The 11,041-nt window shown below is 42.4% G+C and overlaps 1 pseudogene across 1 annotated transcript in view; it reads right to left on the bottom strand.

Annotated features, from left to right (window-relative positions):
• Positions 1-356: 356 nt before the first annotated feature.
• The window catches only part of LOC311148774 (gamma-parvin-like), an 11,817-nt pseudogene continuing 1,132 nt past the window's right edge, over positions 357-11,041 (bottom strand). The window contains exons 3-8 of the transcript in view: positions 6,727-6,793; positions 2,674-2,776; positions 2,302-2,443; positions 1,823-1,938; positions 645-713; positions 357-482 (exon numbers count right to left, since the gene is read on the bottom strand). The product of the transcript in view is annotated as a gamma-parvin-like (transcript). The remainder of the gene's footprint in view (positions 483-644; positions 714-1,822; positions 1,939-2,301; positions 2,444-2,673; positions 2,777-6,726; positions 6,794-11,041) is intronic.

The raw sequence follows: 11,041 nt of genomic DNA, 5'->3' as shown, positions 1-11,041 counted from the left end.
CCATGACATATTCAGATGACTGACACCTAGGCAATGTAAATGCACTCATGTGCAGCTTCTCAATCTCACAAAGGAGTAAAGTCAATAACCTGATACATACTATAGGTCAGAGCCATGTACTCCTCTGTATGGATTTGAGATGATTAACAAATTGGATCTCAACTCATTGTTCTACTGCTGTCGTCTTCAATAGAGTAAAGGTGTAGAGTATTATTGTAGGCCCAAATGTGATATTTGTTCCATTCATCGTATCATACGTCAGCTCCGCCCTTACCATTGAGTCAAACAATCACATCAATTCTTCCTTTGAAGCACGAGCTGCCTCCAGATTCATCCTGTCAACCTGCCTCTGAGTCCTAGAACATGTATGAGATCCTTACCATCTCAATGTTATTGACTGGGGTGAGGTTGAAGTCATGGAGTGGAACAAATAAACACTCCAACTGTCCAATCAGCAGGAGGAGAATCACACCGTCTGCAAACTACACAGATAAAGAAAGAACACCATCCGTTGATCTTACCCAATTGGGGCTGGTGTTATATAACAGAAATGAAATTGATTGATTCCTTTTTAATTCACACCATTGGTAGTGATCAATACCCATCCAAACAGAATGGCCAAAGCCTTTCTACAGTAAACATACCTGTTTCTCCATGTCTGTCACCTGTAGACCAAGGGTTGACATTATCTTGTTGACAAAGTGCATGATGGCCTAAAATAGAAAGATATAATATTACAGAGTTATCTCATAAAAAATATGTTGGCATTTAACCATTACAACAACAACATTCAAAGTCACTATTTTGTCAGACTCTAATGAGAACATATTGAAGTTGTATAGGGTCGGTGCAATGCTCAGTCAATCAGACACAGTAAAAGTGATCAGGGGCATTTATATGTATTATTCATGCTGTCACACATCTCATTTACATAGCATCCTTGCACAGAAATCAGCCTCACCCTGAATCAGGACCAGTATAGAAATAAAATAAAATAAAAATGTATTTGTCACATGCTTCGTAAACAACAGGTGTAGACTAACAGTGAAATGCTTACTTACGGGTCCTTTTTCAACAATGCAGAGTTAAAGATAAAAAATCAAAATGAACTAGAAATAGTGACACAATAAATAAATGCACAGTGAATAATGAATAACAATGGTGAGTAAAAATAACATGGCTATATACAGGGAGTACCAGTACCGAGTCGATGTGCTGAGGTAAGTGGTAATTGAGGTAGCTATGTACATGTACTGTAGGTAAGGTTAAAGTGACTCGGCAACAGGATAGATAATAGACAGTAGCAGCAGCAGGTAGCCATTTGATTATCTATTTAGCAGTCTTATGGCTTGGGGGTAGAAGCTGTTCAGGGTCCTGTTGGTTCCAGACTTGGTGCACTGGTACCGCTTGCCGTGCGGTAGCAGAGAGAACAGTGTGTGGCTGGAGTCTTTGACACTTCTGTTGACATACAGTACATGTATATATGCAAGATACAGTGAAGTGAGAGCACAACTTTTTTGAATAGGAGATTTTACTTTTAAGGTTGATTTACAGATGTAGGCTCTTCATTTGAGCCAGATTGCTATAGCAGGAAAATAATTATGCAGCAACGGGAAATGTGAATTATTATGTGGATTATAATAAGAGGAAATGTTTTCTTTAGGACAAATCAATGTTAAAGTGGATATGACAAACTTTAGAAGCCTTTTTAAAACCTTGAATCCACTACAGGTTAGCATTTCCTGCTGTGCTGGAAAATTCTCAGCAACAAAAGATCCTACATCTGTAGGGTAGAGTACCATACATTTGAGACCAAACTCACCTCCAACAGGACGACTTCCAATCTGACGTTTGGAGGAAGCTCCAAATCAGGCTGGAAGCACCTCACCATGGCAACCAGAAGATGGAGAGTGGCCAGCAAGTCTTTGTTGTGGATGATTGACAGAGAAGGAGGAAGGGGAATATAGAGGAGAGTAAACCTGCTCTAACACCAAACCAAAACCCCATGCAGTTAATCTTGTTGGCACCACAACACAAACTATTCTCCAGCACCTCTGATGATTAACATTGCACCCTGTAGGGCTGGATTTTCCACTACAATCATCCTTCTCAGTAGGTGTCAGCAGACAGGCAGCACCCTGGGGTTGACATCACCATCAAACCTATTGGAGAGTCCCTTAGCGAAATATGGCTCTGAGGGGAACAGTTCTAGATTGCAGCGTCATATTCCGTTCTAAGCCTACAGGGGGCGTCCTAAGGACTTGTTTTTGTTTGCGGAGATGAATTATGAATGTAACTCACGATTGACGCTCCACCTGGTGAGAGAGCTGTCCTGCAGCCCGTTTCTCATTCAGAGCCTCCAGGATGACCTCCAGCTTGCGTGTCTGAGCAGCTCTGGTCACTGCTATCTCCTCCACAGACAGATGCACTCCAGCTAACCTCCCTATGAACAGCACAGGTACAGGCCAAGCACATACAGGCAGTGTATGTGTGTGTGTGTGTGTGTGTGTGTGTGTGTGTGTGTGTGTGTGTGTGTGTGTGTGTGTGTGTGTGTGTGTGTGTGTGTGTGTGTGTGTGTGTGTGTGTGTGTGTGTGTGTGTGTGTGTGTGTGTGTGTGTGTGTGTGTGTGTGTGTGTGTGTGTGTGTGTGTGTGTGTGTGTGTGTGTGTCTCACTTAGGAGAGGATGGAGGATCAAACCATCAAAGATATCCTCTTCCAGACTCTGCACCATGATGTGTTCCTCTTTCAAAGTGCTGTTGATCCAGTCAACCAACACCTGCAGAGACCAGGGTTCACAGTTATATTGAGTGATATTAATAACTGGGTGCTATAATTCTGTACTTGTACCAGTATAGCAGGCGGGTGGCAGGTAGCCTAGCGGTTAAAGAGACAAGCCAGCAACCGGAGGGTTGCCAGTTCGAATCCTGGGTCTGACATGAAAAATCTGGCAGCAAGTGAGCTGACAACCAGAGGGTTGCTGGCAAAAACCAAACTCTGCATTCCACAGTATCACATCATACCAAAGGTCAAGCATGGTGGTGGTGGTGTGATGGTTTGGGGATGCTTTGCTGCCTCAGGACCTGGATGACTTGCCTTAATAGAAGGAACCATGAATTCTGCTCTGTATCAGATAATTCTACAGGAGAATGTCAGACCATCTGTCTGTGAGCTGAAGCTGAAGCGCAGCTGGGTCATGCAGCAAGACAATGATCCAAAACACACAATCAAGTCTACATGAAAATTGCTAAAAAGCAACAAATTGGAAGTTTTGGAATGGCCTAGTCAAAGTCCAGACCTAGTCCCAATTGAGATGTTGTGGCAGGACTTGAAACGAGCAGTTCATGCCTGAAAACCCACACGTCACTGAGTTAAAGCAGTTCTGCATGGAAGAGTGGGCCAAAATTCCTCCACAGCGACGTGAGAGACTGATCAACAACTACAGGAAGCATTTGGTTGGAGTCATTGCAGCTAAAGGTGGTACAACCAGTTATTGAGTGTAAGAGGGCAATTACTTTTTCACACAGGGGAATTGGGTGTTGCATAACTTTGTTTATGAAATAAATATGTAATTGTTGTGTTATTTGTTCACTTATGTTCCCTTTATCTAATATTAGGTTTTGGTTGAAGATCTGATAACATTCAGTATCACAAATATGCAAAAGTGGAGAAAATTAGAAAGGGGGCAAATAATTTTTCATAGCACTGTATATATATTATCTAGCTGGCTAGCATTTGTATATGTAGCCCAGGCAGCCGATAGTGGGCCCTAGATCTGCACTATCATCTAGTGTGCATTCCCAGTAATAGACTTGAGTCCCCCATGGACCGGCTCGTACATAAAGCATCCTCCATTCAGGCTGCAAAGGCATAATTTTCCTCCTTAACTAGCTTTAATGGCAAGCAGCCTAAAAAAAACATGTGTAATGTCTTAATAAAACTCAATTTTCCACCACCATTTTCGGATTTCAGACGACTTAGGATGTTGCACATCTTGTTCAGCCAAGGGTGTGCAACATCCTAAATTGTCAGAAAATCAAAAAATGGTGGTGGAAAAATGTGTTTTATGCAATCAGAACACAATGTGGCTTTTGTGCGTCTAGACCTGTCTTTTCAATGCGATCTTTGTATTCTGATAGTAGAAGTCGCATGTAAGTGTCAAGTGTAGACGGCCATAGAATTTGCAGGGGTGTTTTCCTTTTCCATACCTTCTGCGTTTACACAGGCAGCCCAATTATGATCTTTTTTTTTCACTAATTGGTCTTTTGACCAATCAGATCAGCTCTGAAAAATATCTGATGTGAATAGATCTGATATGATTGCAATTTCTGCATGTCTGGCAGACATATCAGTATGGATGACGGATCACCACCTCAAGCTGAACCTTGGCAAGACGGAGCTGCTCTTCCTCCCGGGGAAGGACTGCCCGTTCCATGATCTCGCCATCACGGTTGACAACTCTGTTGTGTCCTCCTCCCAGAGTGCGAAGAGCCTTGGCGTGACCCTGGACAACACCCTGTCGTTCTCCGCTAACATCAAGGCGGTGACCCGATCCTGCAGGTTCATGCTCTACAACATTCGGAGAGTACGACCCTGCCTTACACAGGAAGCGGCACAGGTCCTAATCCAGGCACTTGTCATCTCCCGTCTGGATTACTGCAACTCGCTGTTGGCTGGGCTCCCTGCCTGTGCCATTAAACCCCTACAACTCATCCAGAATGCCGCAGCCCGTCTGGTGTTCAACCTTCCCAAGTTCTCTCACGTCACCCCGCTCCTCCGCACACTCCACTGGCTTCCAGTTGAAGCTCGCATCTGTTACAAGACCATGGTGCTTGCCTATGGAGCCGTGAGGGGAACGGCACCTCCGTACCTTCAGGCTCTGATCAGTCCCTACACCCAAACGAGGGCACTGCGTTCATCCACCTCTGGCCTGCTGGCTCCCCTTCCTCTGCGGAAGCATAGTTCCCGCTCAGCCCAGTCAAAACTGTTCGCTGCTCTGGCACCCCAATGGTGGAACAAGCTCCCTCACGACGCCAGGACAGCGGAGTCACTCACCACCTTCCGGAGACATTTGAAACCCCACCTCTTTAAGGAATACCTGGGATAGGATAAAGTAATCCTTCTACAACCCCCCCCCCCCCAAAAAAAATAAAAAAATAAATAAAAATACAAAAAAACTTTGTAAAGTGGTTATCCCACTGGCTATAGGGTGAATGCACCAATTTGTAAGTCGCTCTGGATAAGAGCGTCTGCTAAATTACGTAAATGTAAATGTAAATGTCAAAAGACCAATTAGTGGAAAAAATATCAGAATTGAGCTGCCTGTGTAATCACAGCCATTTAGGCCTATACTATGTTATAAACACAGCAATAATTAGATTTTACTTTAATTTATTCCATAAGTATATTTTCTATTTCAAATCCTCTTTGAGAGTCTAGGGAGAAGGTCGGCATCCACATCTACTGCCTTGCCCTAGCAACGACTTTCTGATCTGTCTACCATCCTCTCTGATACTTTCATTATTATTTTATTTGTAAGGTATTTTCTGTGTAGCAATTATCTTCTGCCCATATCACCCCGGGTACCACGGTCCTACAGAATAGTAGTATAATAATGTGTTATTATTGGTATAGTATAGTAGTATAATAATGTGTCATCACTGGTATAGTATAGTAGTATAATAATGTGTTATCATTGGTATAGTAGAATAAAATGTGTTATCATTGGTATAGTAGTATAATAATGTGTTATCATTGGTATAGTATAGTAGTGTAATAATGTGTTATCATTGGTATAGTATAGTAGTATAATAATGTGTTATCATTGTTATAGTATAGTAGTATAATAATGTGTTATCATTGGTATAGTGTAGTGGTATAATAATGTGTTATCATTGGGCTTTGATGATGGATGATCATTTGAGGATAATAACTTGGTTGGTGGTTATGGAGGACTAAAAGTGCCACAATTAAATAAATAAATACACCATTAAATAATTACTTAAATGTGTCATTAATTAATTAAAATTAGAATTAAATACATAAATGTGTTATTAAATGTGTCATTAATTAATTCAAATACCGATTCATTTTATGTAAAATACATATATAATAATTTCACTATTTACATTTACATTTCATGGTCCTGCGTTGGAGTGCTTCCTGAATTACTTAAAACTGTCAAACTGACCCATCAAAAGTTGGTAGGCGGAACCTAACGCCTGATTGGTTACCCTCTGCATCAAGCCAAGACAAATCAATTCCGGATAATGTCAGCAGGTCCTGCTTCTACATCCTCTGCTAAGTTTAAAATGTCTCTAACCAACTCCCTGGAAAGTTCACGGAGATCCTCCATTGTCTCTATCCAGGTTGGCCTACTCTACTTCAGACCAAAGCAATGGATCAGACTAGATTCGCGTTAGCCCCGCCCACTGACTTTGATGGGTCAGTTTGACAGTTTTAAGTAATTCATGAATCACTGCAATGCAGGATCATGAAATGTAAATGTAAATAGTGAAATAATTATATATGTATTTTACATAAAATGAATCGGTATTTGAATTAATTAATGACACATTTAATAACACATTTATGTATTTAATTCTATTTTTAATTAATTAATGACACATTTAAGTAATTATTTAATGGTGTATTTATTTATTTAATTGTGGCACTTTTAGTCCTCCATAGGTGGTGGGAAGTGAATTGTAAAACAAGGGTCAGTCTTACCGCTTTCAACTTCTCAACTTTGGGATCTTTCAAATATGAAAATATGATATCCAAAAGATGACCTGAGCTGGAATACAGTTGAATGCAGACTTACCCTAGAAAGATCCAACATCCTCAGGGTCTTTCCCCTTCTGCATATCAGGAAAATCCTCCATATCCCCTCTGGTGAGCAAGATATCAACTGACTGTACCTGGAATCAGTGTAGCCTACGGTTTCAATAATATTTCAGTAATACAGTGAGGGAAAAAAGTATTTGATCCCCTGCTGATTTTGTACGTTTGCCCACTGACAAAGACATGATCAGTCTATAATTTTAATGGTAGGTTTATTTGAACAGTGAGAGACAGAATAACAACAACAAAATCCAGAAAAACGCTTGTCAAAAATGTTATAAATTGATTTGCATTTTAATGAGGGAATTAAGTATTTGACCCCTCTGCAAAACATGACTTAGTACTTGGTGGCAAAACCCTTGTTGGCAATCACAGAGGTCAGACGTTTCTTGTAGTTGGCCACCAGGTTTGCACACATCTCAGGAGGGATTTTGTCCCACTCCTCTTTGCAGATCTTCTCCAAGTCATTAAGTTTTCGAGCCTGACATTTGGCAACTCGAACCTTCAGCTCCCTCCACAGATTTTCCATGGGATTAAGATCTGGAGACTGGCTAGGCCACTCCAGGACCTTAATGTGCTTATTCTTGAGCCACTCCTTTGTTGCCTTGGCCGTGTGTTTTGGGTCATTGTCATGCTGGAATACCCATCCACGACCCATTTTCAATGCCCTGGCTGAGGGAAGGAGGTTCTCACCCAAGATTTGACGGTACATGGCCCCGTCCATCATCCCTTTGATGCGGTGAAGTTGTCCTGTCCCCTTAGCAGAAAAACTCCCCCAAAGCATAATGTGTCCAGCTCCATGTTTAACGGTGGGGATGGTGTTCTTGGGGTCATAGGCAGCATTCCTCCTCCTCCAAACACGACGAGTTGAGTTGATGCCAAAGAGCTCGATTTTGGTCTCATCTGACCACAACACTTTCACCCAGTTCTCCTCTGAATCATTCAGATGTTCATTGGCAAACTTCAGACAGCCCTGTATATGTGCTTTCTTGAGCAGGGGGACCTTGCGGGCGCTGCAGGATTTCTGTCCTTCACGGCGTATTGTGTTACCAATTGTTTTCTTGGTGACTATGGTCCCAGCTGCCTTGAGATCATTGACAAGATCCTCCCATGTAGTTCTGGGCTGATTCCTCACCATTCTCATGATCATTGCAACTCCACGAGGTGAGATCTTGCATGGAGCCCCAGGCCGAGGGAGATTGACAGTTCTTTTGTGTTTCTTCCATTTGCGAATAATCGCACCAACTGTTGTCACCTTCTCACCAAGCTGCTTGGCGATGGTCTTGTAGCCCATTCCAGCCTTGTGTAGGTCTACAAGCTTGTCCCTGACATCCTTGGAGAGCTCTTTGGTCTTGGCCATGGTGGAGAGTTTGGAATCTGATTGATTGATTGCTTCTGTGGACAGGTGTCTTTTATACAGGTCACAAACTGAGATTAGGAGCACTCCCTTTAAGAGTGTTCTCCTAATCTCAGCTCGTTACCTGTATAAAAGACACCTGGGAGCCAGAAATCTTTCTGACTGAGAGGGAGTCAAATACTTATTTCCCTCATTAAAATGCAAATCAATTTATAACATTTTTGACATGCGTTTTTCTGGATTTCTTTGTTGTTATTCTGTCTCACACTGTTCAAATAAACCTACCATTAAAATGATAGACTGATCATTTCTTTGTCAGTGGGCAAACGTACAAAATCAGCAGGGGATCAAATACTTTTTTCCCTCACTGTAGTTCAAAAAGGGACCACTTCAAACTTCAGATGTGGAAACTGAAAGAGTTCTTGTATTTGATTTGATCACTTCCTTCTCTGTGAGTGCACTTCTGCCTTAGCTGAGCACACACAAATAGCATGAATAGAGCAAAATGGGCATAACCCCATAACATCATGTGAAGTCCCACTATAACGCTGCATGCAATCGTCCCTCTGAATGCTTTTTGGGGATTCTGGGCCCCAAAACAACACACAACAAAAACAAACTCAGAGGAATGCATTCTGACTGTACACTAACCTGACTGGGATTAAATGTGACCAACAATATGTAAAAGTACTTCCTGAGACTAGAGTGTATGTCAGATGAACCGATGTGGATGTGGTGGAGGAGTCAGGCGCAGGACACAGAGGATTCGTCCAAAAGACTTTACTAGTCCAAAGTGCAACAAAACAATACACGACCTCGAAAACAAATGGAGGCGAGGGAATTACGCAACATGCGTAAAACAATAAACAAAACTAACAGAGCGCAAACACGCAGCTCCGCACGACAGGCAAACAACAACACACAATCTAACTAATACAAAACAGGGAACTTATAGGACACGTAATAAGAACACAAACAGACACAGGTGTACAAGACAGACTAACGCAATCACACCACGAAACATACAACGGTGGCAACTAGTACTCCGGGGACGGCGAACGCCGAAGCCTGCCCGAACCAGGAGGAGGAGCAGTCTCGGCCGAAACCGTGACAGTGTAGCTTCACTGTCCCGTATCTGTCTTTGTGATGTGCAAATTGAATAATCATACCTTCAGCGCAGTAGCAGCGAACAGATAGAATAAGGAAACAACGCTGTTGTACTCTGCTTCCTGACTGACGTCAACACTGAATCAATCAAAATAGTTTTGCAACAGAGAAAAATACACCTAATCTGACGAGCACTTCTCCAGAAATGTGTCACAAGATAGCAGCACAAACAAACTTCATACAGTTCAGGACCAAATAAACATTTTTGTGAGAAACAGAAGGTCAGAATGAAGGATTGAAAATGGTAAAAAGAGAAATGAGAGGATGTGGAAGGGAAGAAGTAAGCAGAAGTCAACTGTGGTTTTGTTACGCACAGTGTGTTCTGAGGAGAGGCTATGTGCATGACGCCAAGTGGTCCAGACTTATAGTTTAGAGCATTTGGATAGAGATAACTGCTTAGAGGTGAAAGTGAGGTCACTTCACCTAATATAATGAAAGCATTGTCTTTGCAACCACACCACAGGAGGCCAAACAAACATCCCACTGGGCACACACTGGTTGAATCAACGTTGTTTCCACATAATTTCAATGAAATTACATTGAAACAACGTGGAATAGACGTTGAATTGACGTCTGTGCCCAGTGGGACACTGACACCGCAGGGGAGAAGGTGAAAAGCTTCAAGTTCCTCGGCGTACATATCACTGACGATCTGAAATGGTCCACCCACACAGACAGTGTGGTGAAGAAGGCGCAACAGCACCTCTTCAACCGCAGGAGGCTGAAGAAATTTGGCTTGGCACCTAAAACCCTCACAAACATTTACAGATGCACAATTGAGAGCATCCTGTCGGGCTGTATCACCCCCTGGTATGGCAACTGCAACGCCCGCAACAGCAGGGCTCTCCAGAGGGTGGTGCGGTCTGCCCAACGCATCACCGGGGGAAAACTACCTGCCCTCCAGGACACCTACAGCACCCGATGTAACAGGAAGGCCAAAAAGATAATCAAGAACAACAACCACCCGAGCCACGGCCTGCTCACCCCGCTATCATCCAGAAGGCGAGGTCAGTACAGGTGCATCAAAGCTGGGATCGAGAGACTGAAAAACAGCTTCTATCTCAAGGTCATCAGACTGTTAAATAGCCATTACTAGGCGGCTTCCACCCGGTTACGTAATCCTGCACCTTAGAGGCTTCTGCCCTATATACATAGACTTGGAATCACTGGCCACTTGAATAATGTTTACATATTTTTGCTTTACTCATCTCATATGTATATACTGTATTCTATTCTACTGTATTTTAGTCTATGCCACTCCAACATTGCTCATCCTAATATTTATATATTTCTTAATTCCATTATTTTACTTTTAGATTTGTGTGTATTGTTGTGAATCGTTAGATATTACTTCACTGTTGGAGCTAGAAACACAAGCATTTCACTACACCCACAATAACATCTGCTAAATATGTGTATTTGACCAATAACATTTGATTTGATTAGTAGCTGTATGGCTCTCTAATAACCCCTTTCACTTATTGCCTTTGGAAGCTGTATCATGGCTGTTGTCTGTCCTCCAGCACTCCCCAATCATCTACAGAGAGAGAAGAGACAACACATTGCATATGCGCCATCTCTACGTCAGAGGAGCAGAGGAAACACACACACTCCATCAACCCGAAGAGGAAAGGGCAATTTGGAAAAGGAGAGGTAGTCATGGTTACCATTCTTTTG

The sequence above is a fragment of the Coregonus lavaretus genome (assembly GCF_964263955.1).
Source record: "Coregonus lavaretus genome assembly, chromosome: 21".
Lineage (NCBI taxonomy): Eukaryota > Metazoa > Chordata > Actinopteri > Salmoniformes > Salmonidae > Coregonus > Coregonus lavaretus.
This window is presented reverse-complemented; position numbering and strand designations above follow the sequence as displayed.